Below are 19,063 nucleotides of genomic sequence, written 5' to 3'. Positions count from 1 at the left end.
CTCATCAAAATTACTAGCCTTGTGCCAAAATTAGAAACACCTAGTATGCACTGAATATCTCTTCCTTACCTTTATCTTTTATGGGTGGAGATTTGTGTAGGCAGCTGAGTCTTTAATATTTTACAAATCATTAAAGCGGTGAGCTGGTTGAATTGTTAGCATGCTGGACAAAATGCTTTATGTTCTGTGTTTAAATTTCACTGAGCAGGGTCGATAAAATAAGTACCAGTTGAACTTTGGGTCAATCTAACTGACTTACCCACTCTTTGGAACTTGCTGGCCTTGTGCCAAAATTTGAAACCAATATTATATAGATCAGCGCATAAAGTTTGTGTAATGTTTGCAGGCTGTAGGTACTGTTTTGCTTATGAATTCTGCCAATTGCAAGTTTTCTTTTCAGGTACACGACACTGCTTTTCCCCTTACCAGGCTACAGGCCCACACCCCCAACACCCACATTGTTAGGATTGGCACTCTCAACATTGGCACGCTGAAAGGTAGATCTGGTGAAATTGTTGAGATACTTGAACGGAGACGCATAGATATGTGCTGCATCCAGGAAGTAAGATGGAGAGGAGGTTCTGCGAGGTTCCTCACAGGCAAAGAACACAGGTACAAGATTTTCTGGGCAGGGAACACTGACGGGGTCGGGGGCGTAGGAATACTTCTAGCAGAGAAATGGGTGGATAAGGTAATCGAGGTCGTTAGAGTAAGTGACAGAGTACTTAAGATCAGACTAGTGCTTCACCATAGGTTAGCTACTGTCATCTCAGCCTATGCCCCTCAACCGGGGCTCCCGGATGGGCTGAAAGACCAATTCTATGACACCCTCTTGCAAACTACCTCGTCGACGAGTGACAGGGACCTTCTCTTTGTGGCTGGAGATTTCAATGGTCATGTCGGACGTCGTGCTCGAGGCTTCCATGGCATACATGGAGGCTATGGCTTCGGTTCCCTCAACGAGGAGGGAACCAGACTGCTGGAGTTCTGTGATGCAACCGATCTTATGGTCTGCAATACCAACTTCAGGAAGCCTGCCAGTCACCTAGTCACCTACCGATCTGGCAGACACTCTAGCCAAATCGACTACATCCTCGCCAGAAATAGGGAAAGAGGGCAGCTTATAAATGCCAAAACCTTCCCTGGTGAAGAATGTACCCCACAACATAGTTTAGTAGTTAGCGACTTCGGGATCAAGGCAAAATGGGTGCCCAGAAGCAGACCGGCTTGGAGGAGAAGGGTGTGGAAGCTTAAAGACCCTGCAAATGGACAGAGACTTAGAGACAAGTTACTTGAAGCATTTGACGAAATAGAAGGGGATATAGCATCATACAACATGGAAGACAATTGGAGATTTCTGCGGGACAACCTGTTGAGAGCCACCGACCAGATCTGTGGGTGGTGTAAGGTCCCCTCTCGACCCAGAGTAACGTGGTGGTGGAACAAGGAGGTAGACAGGGCTATTAGACAAAAGAAACAGGCTTGGAAGGACTGGAAGAACGGTGGTAGCAGGGAATTGTACCAATCTGCCAGAAGGGAGGCTAGGCGACAGGTTTATTTAGCCAGAGGGGAAGCAGATAAGAAAAGATTTGCCAATGTTCTGCGCCGTGAGGACCAAAGACTCGAGGTATTTCGTGTTGCAAGACGGTGTAGGAGAGAGAATAGTGATGTCGTAGGAGAGAAATGTGTTCGCATGGATGATGGTACGCTTGCACTAAATGAGGCTGCAAAGAAAGAGGTCTGGAGATGCCACTACGATAGATTGCTTAATAAAGAGAATGAATGGGAGAAAGAGAGCCTAACGTATGTCGACCCAACAGAGGGACCAGCTATCCGAGTTGATAGTACCAGAGTAGATAAAGCAATTAAGAGTATGAAGACAGGGAAAGCCCCCGGCCCATCAGGAATCACTGCAGAGATGCTCAAAATATCTGGCAGTGTCGGCTATAGCCTAGTCACCCGTATTGTTAACCAGGTGATACACGAAGGTGTAATACCCAATGACTGGTGTAGCAGCACCATAGTCAACTGCTACAAAGGTAAAGGTGACGCTTTAGATACAAATAACTACAGAGGCATCAAGCTGTTAGATCAGGTTATGAAAGTTACGGAGAGGGTCATAGCCCAACTAATTAGGGAGCAAATCAATTTAGATGAGATGCAGTTTGGGTTCGTGCCAGGTAAAAGCACTACTGATGCCATATTTCTAGTAAGACAGCTGCAGGAGAAATACCTAGCCAAGGATAAACCTCTGTACCTGGCTTTCATTGACATGGAGAAAGCTTTTAACAGGGTCCCCCGCTCCCTTATCTGGTGGTCAATGAGGAAACTAGGGATGGTTCCAGAAATTATTTCGAAGATTTGTTCCACATCTCAACAAACAATGAATTTTTCTGTGTGCAAATCTTTGAGAAATGTAATATGTGATAATATAGAATGGTAAGTTGTAATATTAAGTTTTGGAGCTAAATAATATTTAATCATAAGGGTTTGTATAAAAGTAACTTTTTTTATAAATATATATTTTTTTTTTTTTGTCACCCCCAAATGCTTTATCTTCTTTAGAATGGTGACGCCAAAGTGTTGGATATATGGATTGGTTCAGAAGTATTGCTGTCGCTTTTTTTTAATATTTCCATTTATTACAAAGAGATTTTCTAACAAGGTCTAAGAGTTTCCGAAAAATACTAAAAATCCATTCTTTTGAACCTCCCTGTGTATGTATGTATGTGTTGTACTCACAATCACACAAACATGTATATATACATACATAGATGCATACATACAAACACACACACATATATATATATATGCATGCACATACATATATGTGCGTATGTATATATATATATATATGTGTCTGTGTATATAAATATGTGCACATATGTATGTGTGTGTATATATATATATATGTACATTGTACACAGTCATACAAACGTATATATACATAGATAGATGCATACATACAAACATACACATACATATATATGTGTATGTATGTATAAATATGTGCATGTGTGTGTATATATATATATATATGTACATACGTGTGTATGTGTATAAATAAATCGATAAATAGGGTAAGATAAATGTATAGCCTTCCCCCACCCCCACCCCATAGAGAGTCAAAGGTGAACAGGTTTCATGAGAATTAAACCCTGCAACTCTCATCTACCAAACAACCATTTTACTAATTACAGCAAAGAGATTCTGAACAAATTAATCTTGCAATTAGCACCTACAGACATTTCAACGATAAATTTGTAATTGGTAAAACAAGTGTATGACCTGCAACACTTGTGGTTCAACTCCCTCGAGGGGCCTGTTTGTCTCTTTCTCTCTCTTATTCTCTGGTCATTAATGTGTAAAGCATTCAATTTCAAACCCTCTACTGTACATGATACCACTGATATATATATATATATATATATATATATATATATATATATATATATATATATATATATATGATTTACAGGTGACTTGTATGTTATATATGTATATATTGCTTGGTAATACAAACAGGAAAATAGAATACAAAACATGAGTGGTCTTTTATTCATTTATTTGTTTCAGTCATTTGACTGTGGCCATGCTAGAGCACCACCTTCAGTTGAACAAATCGACACCAGGACTTATTCTTTGTGAGCCTAGTACTTATTCTGCCGGTCTCTTTTTGCCAAACCGCTAAGTTATGGGGATGTAAGCACACCGACATCAGTTGTGAAGCGATGGTGGGGAGACAAACACAGACACATATATACATGACAGGCTTCTTTCAGTTTCCGTCTACCAAATCCACTCACAAGGCTTTGGTCGGCCTGAGGCTATAGTAGAAGACACTTGCCCAAGGTGCCACACATATATGTATCTATATATATTTAATTTAATTCACAGAAGTGACTTTCAAGCTGAGAGTTGCATGTGTAGGCATTATCCGTAATCTACTCCCAAAACACTTCAGTAGCTCTACTTTGAATCATCTGCAAACTTATATGTTCAATGATCAATTAAGTGCAACGACCTCCATAATAACCAGTCTTCAATTTGATTTTCCGTTCCTAAGTTAACCGAAAACATAGATTGCCGTGGTACTCTTAAACCTTCTCGGTAGTTCAATTATTTGGTGAAAAAATACTACCAAAACAACGTAAACCGTCCAAAGGACGGGTGCGTTAGCTAGTATATATATAGATATATACATATATCACAACAATCGTTTCGGCTGCATTCTGCACTGCTCCCTAGTGGCTGGGGAACGATGTAATGACATCAGATGCATCTCGCAGCGCAGGGACCTTCATCAGGTGACATAACAGGCTTCAAAAGTTATAAGATTTACGTTTGACTCAAAGCTAGATGGTGGTATTATGGTGTGTTGCTGGTAGTTCACACACATTGGTGAAGCAAAGTTACTGGTGGTTCGTATACAGGAAGCGATTGATAAAAAAATACGAAGAATGTAATGTAAAGGGAAGAGGTGTTAATGATATTGGATTGAACAACCCTAAAGCGTATGGAGACCTTTGCAGGCTGGTTATGGAGTCAAGCGTGACAGCGTGCTCAAGAATTTGGTGGGAGTGTGATTCTCGTCTTTAATCTTGATGGCTGCTTAATTGCCCTATGGCCCATATCAATATCAGAACATACGCCGGCCCACAATCATTTCGTATATACTCAACTTTGAGTTATCTTCAAAACTCTCCCTCCTCCTCACCCTGAAAGAAGCTGCCCACTTTTGCACTGTTGATAAAGCTGGAGTGTCAACAACCACGTCGACATGAAGGTTCTTGGGGGTTAAGCCATTTTTCTACAGTTACACGATAACACCACGATGCTAAATTTTGCCCATTTTCAAGAGACGTCGCTACTAGTTACTTCTAAAATCTTCTTTGAAGAGTCAGATGTCAGTTTACCCGGGACGAAACAATCCAGTTACTAATAAGAAGAGTTGCAATTAAAGCATGCAAGATTTCATTGCTCTCGCATCACTCGTTCGTAGGCAGCCAATGAACTTTTCAGCCCACCCTGCATGCATGCATGTATGAACGTATGCATACAAGAAGTGGCAGCAAGAATATATATTCACCAGGGAATCTAGTGTATACTCAGCTACAGTGGGTAGTGTATAATATCCGATTGTTCGTTGAATACGTAATCATTATAATATATATTTCATGTGATTTGTCTCCAGTTTCTGCTCTGCTCAGTGAATGCCAGATAAGCCTTCCTGTCAACGACACAGAACGATCATATTTATTAATTATTCATAGCTTTTTAAATCGTATTATTTCATCAATATGAAAGCAGTTAAGTTTTCCCAAGATTTCTTTAACATCGCTAAGGTTGTGGCTATTCAATAAATATAGATTGCAGAGTCATCAATCCGGGGCAGTATTTGGTTGAAGTAATCTGATACAGTGAAGTAATATTTTTCTTGTGCATGACTGCGTGTACATATGTGGACATTTTGTACGTGCATGCGTTCGCGGGGCAGTGCGTGTGTTAGTGAATATTGAGCAGTGACTGCAATGCACAACATTCGCGCGCGCGCGCACACATATATATATACACACACATATGCATATAAATACTCATACACATTCATTCAGGTATATATGCATATACGCACTCATATACATACATACATACATATATATTAATATATATATATATATATATATATATATATATATATATATATATATATATGTGTGTGTGTGTGTGTGTGTATATACATGTGTGTGTGTGTGTTAGATAAATATATTCATGGCCGGTCTATGGGGTTCGCCAGGGTTTCACGTCCATAAAGCGCTTAGTTTTACGGCGTTTCTTCAGACCCTAATGGCCGGTGGCCTATAACCTTTCGTCAAAGTGGGGGAAAGGAAAGACCTCGTAGCTACTTGTTGAATGCACGGACAAAGAAGGGCTAAGTGCAAGAGATTGTCCCCTTTAGACCGCTATCCGTAGTCGACGTGGTTGATTTGTGGGTTACAGGATTTCAGCAGGAATCCGCTGAAGCGTAAGCAGAGTCCGAAGACTTCTGCCCTGGAATTTAAGATGTTCCTCGGGTTTCCAAGCAGCGCCTCTCCAGCCACAGGTTCTCGTTCAGGATACTGGAGAGACGATACGTCATGTCCTTGTACAAGTCATGCGTGGCGCATGGAGGACAAAGGGACTCCACGCGTAATCTCATGGACGATCCTAGAAGAACCAGACGACTACATCAAACCTTTGTCCGTGCATTCAACAAATAGCTGCGAGGTCTTTCCTTTCCCCCACTTTGACGAAAGGTTAAAGGCCGCAGGTCATTAGGGTCCGAAGAAACGCCGTAAAGCTAAGCGCTTTATGGACGTGAGCTCCTGGCGAACCCCATAGACCGGCCATGAATATCTTTAATTATTCTACTACTCTATACTTTAGAGCGTGTTTCTTTTTTGTATTTATGATTTTCTGATTTACTGACTATACATACATACATACATACATTCATGCATACATACATATATATATGTATGTATACACGCACATGCACGCATACATATTCATACACATACAAATTCATATATACAACGCTGCGCGCGCGCGCACGCACACACACACGTACACACACACACACGCACGCACACACATACACACACACACACACACACGTGCACTCAGGAAGTGTGACAAGAAATTAGCTTCTCAACAATATGGTTCCGGGTTCAGTCCCACTGCGTGGCACATTGAGCAAGTGTTATCTACTATAGCCCCGTGCCGACCAAAGTCTTCCGAGTGAATTTGGTAAACAAATGGAAACTGAAAGAAGTTTGTCGTATATATATATATATATATATATATATATATATATATATATATATATATATATATTACAGTGCAGTGCAAAAGTCTTCAGCCACTTTAAACTATTGCAAATTTCTACTAATTGTCAATTTATAAGTGGATGTTTCGTATTGCGTTTTTCACAGAAGAAACATTGGTCCTGTTGGAGCCATTTCCATACCTAATCATTATATTTTGTAGTAGAAGTTCTGAATGAGAGAGGAAGATGTGAGATGAGTCCCAAAAATGGCCGTGTAAAAGTTGTTGGCCACCTCACATCAACCAATCACGATAGGGTGTTTTAAAATAGAAAAATGTCAATAATGAAGATTTATTACATAATGTTCATTTCCAATCTATTAATGAAGATTGATTACATAATGTTCATTTCCAATCTATTAATGGTATAATGAAAATTTGTAAGACATTCCAGAAATTCTCCATCTGAGATGATTACGTGACTAGATTCACACGCTTGGGTGTATGCATCGACAGTTCAACCAACACACCAATCTATCTGCATCTTTGATGGTATCTGTCAGCGTGGCTGAAAACATGAGATTGAATAGAGTGGGAACAAGGACAAAATCCTACTTGCCCGCCATTTGCGAGAGGGAATGGCTGGGATATTTCGCTGTTGTCTTGGACCCTGGCCAACATGTCATTATAAAGTTATAATATAATGTCAGCGAATGTCCTGGCACATTCGTACTTTAGTCAACTTCAAGGAAAATCTTACGCTGAACCTACCATTAGCATCAATGGGCAAAGATTGAATGCAGTGAATAAGTTTACGTATCTTTGGAGCACACTCTCCAGAAATGTCATTGACGACGAGGCAAATGCCAAACTTGCTAAAGCGAGCGTTGCTATTGACAAACTTCATAAGAATGTGTGGGGAGGAAAGACATCAGCCTAGAAACAAAGATCAAAGCGTATCAAGCCATACTTCTCACATCTCTACTCTTTGATTAAACGTCATGCAAAGAAACTGAGCCATTTCCATGCCGCCTGCCTTAGAACTCTTCTTGGTATAAATAGCAAAACAAAATCCCAGACACTGAAGCACTCAAACGTTTTTGTTTGCCCAGCATCTACACCATCCTGACACGAGTGTTGCTTTGCAAGGTAGGTCATGTAAATTCGCATTCCAGACCACCAGCTCCCGAAGGCATTATTATATGCCGAATTCCAACAAGGTAAAGAGCTCCCGGAGGGGGGGGGGGGTCAGAAAAAGTGCTTCGAGGATATTATGTGTCTCTGAGGGTCTTCATCAACGGTTGTGTCGCATGGGAACAGATGGCTAAGGACAGAAGCAAGCGACGATCATCTGGCCGCAAAGCATGCAAGCCTGCGAGGCCACAGGATTGCTCCAGCTGAGCAACGTAGGCAGGACAGGAAAACCAGTAACACCAAATCTCCAACTACGATCATCATTCCCTGTCCACGTAATCAGAGACACTCTTGGGTGAAGTTTGGCCTGATCAGTCACCAATTCACCAACAGAAACCAACCCCAGCTCTGCTCCTCGTCGCTCTATGTATGTATGTATGTATGTATGTATGTGTGTATGTATGTATGAAAGGTGTATGTATGTATGTATGAAAGGTGTATGTATGTATTTACTTTTCGAAACGATTAAAACGAAGAGATGTGATGATAAAAGACTTTATAAAGCTGATTTATAAACTTTGTTATCTGCCAATCGTTAGTCACAGAAAGATGGGTGGATATGATTACGACAGGTATTTCGATTAACCAAATATATATCATAGGAACAATAAAGAAATCAATACCGAACATTCTTTTAATCTCTCCTGGTTGCTTGCTTTTCTTTTATTCTGTATTCATTTTTGCCTCATATTTCCAATTCTGTTTTGTCGTCTGGTATCGTTGTTACGTCATCAACAGAATCACATTTCTGTTGCCACGGCTCTTCTCTTCCGTTTTTTTTGTTTTTGTCCTTGTTCATCATCATCATCTTCTGCTTCAACCTCCGTCTTCCCTCTTCCCTTTTCTCCTACCTTCCTCCTCTTATTTCTCCCCCGCCCCACCATCACCACCACCGTTGCCGCGTTCGGGGGATTCTCCTCTTCTAATTTTGCTTTTTTATTTTTGCGTCCATCATCCCCGTTCCCTCCTCCTCTTCCTCCTCCTCCCCGTCACCACCACTACAACCATCATCATCACCATCATCCCCGTCACTGTCGTCATCATCATCATCACCGCTACCATCATCATCATCATCATCATCATCGGCGGCGGCGGCGGCGGCGTCATGGCCGTCGTCGTCGTCGTTGTCATCACGATCTAGCTTATTCAGAATTCTTCCAAATATTTTCTTCATATTCTGAAATACCGTTTCTTCCCCTTCTGAAATCTCCTCCTCCTCCCCCTCCTCCTCCTTCTCCTCCTCACTTCCTGTGTGCATTTAATGTAAAGCAAAACGAAATGCTTCCTTGCCAACAGCCGCCAGTTTGTTTAGTGTTAAGGAGGAGGCCGGGTCTGAATCAAACCCAGGGGCCATGTTGTTGGTGAATTACGGAGATTCTTCTAAGGAATTGAACCCAGTATGGCAGGCCAACAAAATAGGCGTTAGTTCTTCGAAGTAGACACTGCTTACAAAAGTGAATTGTCTCTCCTGGAATTCTTCTTTAGGCTCTTGGGTAGACTTGGGTGTTGAGACACACAAGCGGCAAAGTTCAATGCGTTTGCTCGACTTGTTAGAAAACATAGCCAAATATCCCTCAAATCTTACTGTCTAAGGAAACAAAAGAGCGCATAAAATAAAGTAATAGTTTTATGTGTAGGTAGAGTGTTCAACACACGACTGTGAGGTGGTGGGTTCGATTCTCACTCCAGGTGGCACGTCGTTTACTTTAACACGGCAGCTCATTTACCTTGCACCAGTCATCTCAGCTGAAAGCGTGAATCGTCATCATCATCATCAGCAGCAGCAGCAGCAGCAGCAGTAGCAACATAGAGGGATTGATTAACCCTTGCGACGGACTGGCATTTGGATTATTGAGAATTCTTGGACTGGGATCAAACCCGACAAGCCGCTAGTTCTCCCGCCGTAGAACATTGGCAAACTTTTTCCCTTCTACTTTTTCCCTGATTAAATATACCTGTCTCCTAACTTCCCTTCTAACTACCCGATAAAGTGCTCTGCTACCACCACTATTCCCGTCCTTACACGCCTGTTTCTTTGCTCTAATGGCCTTCTCATCAACACTGTTCTATCACCATGTCACCCTAGGTCTGGTTGGGACTTTGCACTAGCTATAAATTTGGTCGGTAGCTCTCAGTAAGTTGCCCTTTATGTTACACGTCTGTAACTCCTTGTCAAATGCTTCAATTAGGATGTCTCAAAGGATCCTTAAACTTTCAAATCTTTCTTTTCTAAACTGGTCTGTTTCTTGGAATCCTTCTAACCTGAAATCTGAAGTCGCTAATGACTAATCTATGTTAAGGGCTACGTTCTTCAGTCAGGAAAGTCTTTGCATTTCTCCGCAACAATTATTCCCTCTTTCTGATGAGAATGTATTCAATCTGCCTAGCATGGTCACCAGATTGATAGGTTATCAGGTGAGTGGCTGGCTTCTTGAAGGTGGTGTTGGGAATCATTAGGCTTAGTGGTTAATGCATTCGGCTAACGATCGCAAGGTCGTGAGTTCGATTCCCGGGGCGCGTTGTGTCCTTGAGCAAGACACTTTATTTCACGTTGCTCTATTCCACTCACCTGGCAAAAATGAGTTGTACCTGTAATTCCAAGGGCCAGTTTTGTCACAGTCTGTGTCATGCTGAATTTCACGTAGAACTACGTTTAGGGTACGCGTGCCTGTGGAGTGCTCAGTCATTTGCACTTTAATTTCACGAGCAGGCTGTTCCGTTGATCTGGAACGCTCGTCGTCGTAACCGACGGAATACTAGTTCTTTTATCAACCTGATCTTTCCAACCTGATCATCGTTACTTCATTCCACTGCATCAACTTCTAGTAGCAAAAGAATACCAGTCAAATGAATCTGTTCTTATAACCGTTAATGTGTAATCAGATCAGCACTAGAGACTCCATCTTCATAAAGCGCGGTTCGATATAAATCAGTCTTGCAGAGATTATTCCTCTCAAGCTATTCAATATATTTGGAAATTCTTGAGAGAAGAAATAAAGACAGGTCAGTTGAGAATTAAACAAGTCATCCAACAATTGTTGGTGCTGTGATTCTTGTTGTTGTTGCTGTTCACATTACGGCTGCTGCTGCTGCTGTCATTTCTGTTTTAGACCCTGTAAATACTTGAGTGAGATAATCATAACCGTCTTCTCTTTTCATATATCAAAGTTTATGTTGTTCAATGTGGACTTCTGTATGTGTGATTTGGGAGAAATTTTGCTGCTATTTCTAGTAGGCCGCGTACAGCATCCTTCAAGATTATGAATTTATGATAAAGTATTCGTTGTGAAAGAAAAGAACCAAAATAAATTGAATCTATCAGTGTTTGGTGTATTTTAATAGAGCCAAAATTACTCTATGATGTTCTCAGTCTTATTGTTATTCCATAGATTTTCTTATTGTTATTCCATAGATTTTCTTATTGTTATTCCATAGATTTTCTTATTGTTATTCCATAGATTTTCTTATTGTTATTCCATAGATTTTCTTATTGTTATTCCATAGATTTTCTTATTGTTATTCCATAGATTTTCTTATTGTTATTCCATAGATTTTCTTATTGTTATTCCATAGATTTTCTTATTGTTATTCCATAGATTTTCTTATTGTTATTCCATAGATTTTCTTATTGTTATTCCATAGATTTTCTTATTGTTATTCCATAGATTTTCTTATTGTTATTCCATAGATTTTCTTATTGTTATTCCATAGATTTTCTTATTGTTATTCCATAGATTTTCTTATTGTTATTCCATAGATTTTCTTATTGTTATTCCATAGATTTTCTTATTGTTATTCCATAGATTTTCTTATTGTTATTCCATAGATTTTCTTATTGTTATTCCATAGATTTTCTTATTGTTATTCCATAGATTTTCTTATTGTTATTCCATAGATTTTCTTATTGTTATTCCATAGATTTTCTTATTGTTATTCCATAGATTTTCTTATTGTTATTCCATAGATTTTCTTATTGTTATTCCATAGATTTTCTTATTGTTATTCCATAGATTTTCTTATTGTTATTCCATAGATTTTCTTATTGTTATTCCATAGATTTTCTTATTGTTATTCCATAGATTTTCTTATTGTTATTCCATAGATTTTCTTATTGTTATTCCATAGATTTTCTTATTGTTATTCCATAGATTTTCTTATTGTTATTCCATAGATTTTCTTATTGTTATTCCATAGATTTTCTTATTGTTATTCCATAGATTTTCTTATTGTTATTCCATAGATTTTCTTATTGTTATTCCATAGATTTTCTTATTGTTATTCCATAGATTTTCTTATTGTTATTCCATAGATTTTCTTATTGTTATTCCATAGATTTTCTTATTGTTATTCCATAGATTTTCTTATTGTTATTCCATAGATTTTCTTATTGTTATTCCATAGATTTTCTTATTGTTATTCCATAGATTTTCTTATTGTTATTCCATAGATTTTCTTATTGTTATTCCATAGATTTTCTTATTGTTATTCCATAGATTTTCTTATTGTTATTCCATAGATTTTCTTATTGTTATTCCATAGATTTTCTTATTGTTATTCCATAGATTTTCTTATTGTTATTCCATAGATTTTCTTATTGTTATTCCATAGATTTTCTTATTGTTATTCCATAGATTTTCTTATTGTTATTCCATAGATTTTCTTATTGTTATTCCATAGATTTTCTTATTGTTATTCCATAGATTTTCTTATTGTTATTCCATAGATTTTCTTATTGTTATTCCATAGATTTTCTTATTGTTATTCCATAGATTTTCTTATTGTTATTCCATAGATTTTCTTATTGTTATTCCATAGATTTTCTTATTGTTATTCCATAGATTTTCTTATTGTTATTCCATAGATTTTCTTATTGTTATTCCATAGATTTTCTTATTGTTATTCCATAGATTTTCTTATTGTTATTCCATAGATTTTCTTATTGTTATTCCATAGATTTTCTTATTGTTATTCCATAGATTTTCTTATTGTTATTCCATAGATTTTCTTATTGTTATTCCATAGATTTTCTTATTGTTATTCCATAGATTTTCTTATTGTTATTCCATAGATTTTCTTATTGTTATTCCATAGATTTTCTTATTGTTATTCCATAGATTTTCTTATTGTTATTCCATAGATTTTCTTATTGTTATTCCATAGATTTTCTTATTGTTATTCCATAGATTTTCTTATTGTTATTCCATAGATTTTCTTATTGTTATTCCATAGATTTTCTTATTGTTATTCCATAGATTTTCTTATTGTTATTCCATAGATTTTCTTATTGTTATTCCATAGATTTTCTTATTGTTATTCCATAGATTTTCTTATTGTTATTCCATAGATTTTCTTATTGTTATTCCATAGATTTTCTTATTGTTATTCCATAGATTTTCTTATTGTTATTCCATAGATTTTCTTATTGTTATTCCATAGATTTTCTTATTGTTATTCCATAGATTTTCTTATTGTTATTCCATAGATTTTCTTATTGTTATTCCATAGATTTTCTTATTGTTATTCCATAGATTTTCTTATTGTTATTCCATAGATTTTCTTATTGTTATTCCATAGATTTTCTTATTGTTATTCCATAGATTTTCTTATTGTTATTCCATAGATTTTCTTATTGTTATTCCATAGATTTTCTTATTGTTATTCCATAGATTTTCTTATTGTTATTCCATAGATTTTCTTATTGTTATTCCATAGATTTTCTTATTGTTATTCCATAGATTTTCTTATTGTTATTCCATAGATTTTCTTATTGTTATTCCATAGATTTTCTTATTGTTATTCCATAGATTTTCTTATTGTTATTCCATAGATTTTCTTATTGTTATTCCATAGATTTTCTTATTGTTATTCCATAGATTTTCTTATTGTTATTCCATAGATTTTCTTATTGTTATTCCATAGATTTTCTTATTGTTATTCCATAGATTTTCTTATTGTTATTCCATAGATTTTCTTATTGTTATTCCATAGATTTTCTTATTGTTATTCCATAGATTTTCTTATTGTTATTCCATAGATTTTCTTATTGTTATTCCATAGATTTTCTTATTGTTATTCCATAGATTTTCTTATTGTTATTCCATAGATTTTCTTATTGTTATTCCATAGATTTTCTTATTGTTATTCCATAGATTTTCTTATTGTTATTCCATAGATTTTCTTATTGTTATTCCATAGATTTTCTTATTGTTATTCCATAGATTTTCTTATTGTTATTCCATAGATTTTCTTATTGTTATTCCATAGATTTTCTTATTGTTATTCCATAGATTTTCTTATTGTTATTCCATAGATTTTCTTATTGTTATTCCATAGATTTTCTTATTGTTATTCCATAGATTTTCTTATTGTTATTCCATAGATTTTCTTATTGTTATTCCATAGATTTTCTTATTGTTATTCCATAGATTTTCTTATTGTTATTCCATAGATTTTCTTATTGTTATTCCATAGATTTTCTTATTGTTATTCCATAGATTTTCTTATTGTTATTCCATAGATTTTCTTATTGTTATTCCATAGATTTTCTTATTGTTATTCCATAGATTTTCTTATTGTTATTCCATAGATTTTCTTATTGTTATTCCATAGATTTTCTTATTGTTATTCCATAGATTTTCTTATTGTTATTCCATAGATTTTCTTATTGTTATTCCATAGATTTTCTTATTGTTATTCCATAGATTTTCTTATTGTTATTCCATAGATTTTCTTATTGTTATTCCATAGATTTTCTTATTGTTATTCCATAGATTTTCTTATTGTTATTCCATAGATTTTCTTATTGTTATTCCATAGATTTTCTTATTGTTATTCCATAGATTTTCTTATTGTTATTCCATAGATTTTCTTATTGTTATTCCATAGATTTTCTTATTGTTATTCCATAGATTTTCTTATTGTTATTCCATAGATTTTCTTATTGTTATTCCATAGATTTTCTTATTGTTATTCCATAGATTTTCTTATTGTTATTCCATAGATTTTCTTATTGTTATTCCATAGATTTTCTTATTGTTATTCCATAGATTTTCTTATTGTTATTCCATAGATTTTCTTATTGTTATTCCATAGATTTTCTTATTGTTATTCCATAGATTTTCTTATTGTTATTCCATAGATTTTCTTATTGTTATTCCATAGATTTTCTTATTGTTATTCCATAGATTTTCTTATTGTTATTCCATAGATTTTCTTATTGTTATTCCATAGATTTTCTTATTGTTATTCCATAGATTTTCTTATTGTTATTCCATAGATTTTCTTATTGTTATTCCATAGATTTTCTTATTGTTATTCCATAGATTTTCTTATTGTTATTCCATAGATTTTCTTATTGTTATTCCATAGATTTTCTTATTGTTATTCCATAGATTTTCTTATTGTTATTCCATAGATTTTCTTATTGTTATTCCATAGATTTTCTTATTGTTATTCCATAGATTTTCTTATTGTTATTCCATAGATTTTCTTATTGTTATTCCATAGATTTTCTTATTGTTATTCCATAGATTTTCTTATTGTTATTCCATAGATTTTCTTATTGTTATTCCATAGATTTTCTTATTGTTATTCCATAGATTTTCTTATTGTTATTCCATAGATTTTCTTATTGTTATTCCATAGATTTTCTTATTGTTATTCCATAGATTTTCTTATTGTTATTCCATAGATTTTCTTATTGTTATTCCATAGATTTTCTTATTGTTATTCCATAGATTTTCTTATTGTTATTCCATAGATTTTCTTATTGTTATTCCATAGATTTTCTTATTGTTATTCCATAGATTTTCTTATTGTTATTCCATAGATTTTCTTATTGTTATTCCATAGATTTTCTTATTGTTATTCCATAGATTTTCTTATTGTTATTCCATAGATTTTCTTATTGTTATTCCATAGATTTTCTTATTGTTATTCCATAGATTTTCTTATTGTTATTCCATAGATTTTCTTATTGTTATTCCATAGATTTTCTTATTGTTATTCCATAGATTTTCTTATTGTTATTCCATAGATTTTCTTATTGTTATTCCATAGATTTTCTTATTGTTATTCCATAGATTTTCTTATTGTTATTCCATAGATTTTCTTATTGTTATTCCATAGATTTTCTTATTGTTATTCCATAGATTTTCTTATTGTTATTCCATAGATTTTCTTATTGTTATTCCATAGATTTTCTTATTGTTATTCCATAGATTTTCTTATTGTTATTCCATAGATTTTCTTATTGTTATTCCATAGATTTTCTTATTGTTATTCCATAGATTTTCTTATTGTTATTCCATAGATTTTCTTATTGTTATTCCATAGATTTTCTTATTGTTATTCCATAGATTTTCTTATTGTTATTCCATAGATTTTCTTATTGTTATTCCATAGATTTTCTTATTGTTATTCCATAGATTTTCTTATTGTTATTCCATAGATTTTCTTATTGTTATTCCATAGATTTTCTTATTGTTATTCCATAGATTTTCTTATTGTTATTCCATAGATTTTCTTATTGTTATTCCATAGATTTTCTTATTGTTATTCCATAGATTTTCTTATTGTTATTCCATAGATTTTCTTATTGTTATTCCATAGATTTTCTTATTGTTATTCCATAGATTTTCTTATTGTTATTCCATAGATTTTCTTATTGTTATTCCATAGATTTTCTTATTGTTATTCCATAGATTTTCTTATTGTTATTCCATAGATTTTCTTATTGTTATTCCATAGATTTTCTTATTGTTATTCCATAGATTTTCTTATTGTTATTCCATAGATTTTCTTATTGTTATTCCATAGATTTTCTTATTGTTATTCCATAGATTTTCTTATTGTTATTCCATAGATTTTCTTATTGTTATTCCATAGATTTTCTTATTGTTATTCCATAGATTTTCTTATTGTTATTCCATAGATTTTCTTATTGTTATTCCATAGATTTTCTTATTGTTATTCCATAGATTTTCTTATTGTTATTCCATAGATTTTCTTATTGTTATTCCATAGATTTTCTTATTGTTATTCCATAGATTTTCTTATTGTTATTCCATAGATTTTCTTATTGTTATTCCATAGATTTTCTTATTGTTATTCCATAGATTTTCTTATTGTTATTCCATAGATTTTCTTATTGTTATTCCATAGATTTTCTTATTGTTATTCCATAGATTTTCTTATTGTTATTCCATAGATTTTCTTATTGTTATTCCATAGATTTTCTTATTGTTATTCCATAGATTTTCTTATTGTTATTCCATAGATTTTCTTATTGTTATTCCATAGATTTTCTTATTGTTATTCCATAGATTTTCTTATTGTTATTCCATAGATTTTCTTATTGTTATTCCATAGATTTTCTTATTGTTATTCCATAGATTTTCTTATTGTTATTCCATAGATTTTCTTATTGTTATTCCATAGATTTTCTTATTGTTATTCCATAGATTTTCTTATTGTTATTCCATAGATTTTCTTATTGTTATTCCATAGATTTTCTTATTGTTATTCCATAGATTTTCTTATTGTTATTCCATAGATTTTCTTATTGTTATTCCATAGATTTTCTTATTGTTATTCCATAGATTTTCTTATTGTTATTCCATAGATTTTCTTATTGTTATTCCATAGATTTTCTTATTGTTATTCCATAGATTTTCTTATTGTTATTCCATAGATTTTCTTATTGTTATTCCATAGATTTTCTTATTGTTATTCCATAGATTTTCTTATTGTTATTCCATAGATTTTCTTATTGTTATTCCATAGATTTTCTTATTGTTATTCCATAGATTTTCTTATTGTTATTCCATAGATTTTCTTATTGTTATTCCATAGATTTTCTTATTGTTATTCCATAGATTTTCTTATTGTTATTCCATAGATTTTCTTATTGTTATTCCATAGATTTTCTTATTGTTATTCCATAGATTTTCTTATTGTTATTCCATAGATTTTCTTATTGTTATTCCATAGATTTTCTTATTGTTATTCCATAGATTTTCTTATTGTTATTCCATAGATTTTCTTATTGTTATTCCATAGATTTTCTTATTGTTATTCCATAGATTTTCTTATTGTTATTCCATAGATTTTCTTATTGTTATTCCATAGATTTTCTTATTGTTATTCCATAGATTTTCTTATTGTTATTCCATAGATTTTCTTATTGTTATTCCATAGATTTTCTTATTGTTATTCCATAGATTTTCTTATTGTTATTCCATAGATTTTCTTATTGTTATTCCATAGATTTTCTTATTGTTATTCCATAGATTTTCTTATTGTTATTCCATAGATTTTCTTATTGTTATTCCATAGATTTTCTTATTGTTATTCCATAGATTTTCTTATTGTTATTCCATAGATTTTCTTATTGTTATTCCATAGATTTTCTTATTGTTATTCCATAGATTTTCTTATTGTTATTCCATAGATTTTCTTATTGTTATTCCATAGATTTTCTTATTGTTATTCCATAGATTTTCTTATTGTTATTCCATAGATTTTCTTATTGTTATTCCATAGATTTTCTTATTGTTATTCCATAGATTTTCTTATTGTTATTCCATAGATTTTCTTATTGTTATTCCATAGATTTTCTTATTGTTATTCCATAGATTTTCTTATTGTTATTCCATAGATTTTCTTATTGTTATTCCATAGATTTTCTTATTGTTATTCCATAGATTTTCTTATTGTTATTCCATAGATTTTCTTATTGTTATTCCATAGATTTTCTTATTGTTATTCCATAGATTTTCTTATTGTTATTCCATAGATTTTCTTATTGTTATTCCATAGATTTTCTTATTGTTATTCCATAGATTTTCTTATTGTTATTCCATAGATTTTCTTATTGTTATTCCATAGATTTTCTTATTGTTATTCCATAGATTTTCTTATTGTTATTCCATAGATTTTCTTATTGTTATTCCATAGATTTTCTTATTGTTATTCCATAGATTTTCTTATTGTTATTCCATAGATTTTCTTATTGTTATTCCATAGATTTTCTTATTGTTATTCCATAGATTTTCTTATTGTTATT

The sequence above is a fragment of the Octopus bimaculoides genome, chromosome 16 (assembly GCF_046866305.1).
Source record: "Octopus bimaculoides isolate indiv1 chromosome 16, ASM4686630v1, whole genome shotgun sequence".
NCBI lineage: Eukaryota > Metazoa > Mollusca > Cephalopoda > Octopoda > Octopodidae > Octopus > Octopus bimaculoides.
The sequence above is the reverse complement of the archived record's forward strand: the minus strand, read 5'-3'. Positions refer to the sequence as shown.